Source organism: Piliocolobus tephrosceles, chromosome 18 (genome assembly GCF_002776525.5).
Source record: "Piliocolobus tephrosceles isolate RC106 chromosome 18, ASM277652v3, whole genome shotgun sequence".
NCBI classification, from domain to species: Eukaryota; Metazoa; Chordata; class Mammalia; order Primates; family Cercopithecidae; genus Piliocolobus; species Piliocolobus tephrosceles.
The window spans coordinates 71,198,467-71,198,969 of record NC_045451.1 but is presented as its reverse complement, the minus strand read 5'-3'; positions in this window follow the sequence as shown (position 1 = coordinate 71,198,969).

The window sequence follows — 503 nt, the reverse complement described above, 5'->3', positions numbered from 1 at the left end:
TGATGAATAAAGGAGACTATCAGGATAACTATAGTATTTATTATGCACTTCCTTTTTTCTCACTGATGTTACTAATTTTAATGGTGTAGCAAGGCGTGTTCCAGTTTTCTAAGTGCTCTCACATTCGTTCAAAAAATCCTCAAAATAAGCCTGTATATTAAAAGCAGGAGCCACTATTCCATATTTCAAGAAGTAAACAAGCTCAGAGTAAATCCACGTGGAGCCTTCCAACCAGCCAATTCTGGTACATTTTTTACAAATCTATGGGTGTGGTTAATACACGGAGATGTATGAGGAATTATATAGGACACAGCCAGGAAAATGGTATAAGTATGCGGTAAATGGTTATTATTAAGAATACTGTAATATCGCCGGGCGCGGTGGCTCAAGCCTGTAATCCCAGCACTTTGGGAGGCCGAGACGGGCGGATCACGAGGTCAGGAGATCGAGACCATTCTGGCTAACACGGTGAAACCCCGTCTCTACTAAAAAATACAAAAAAA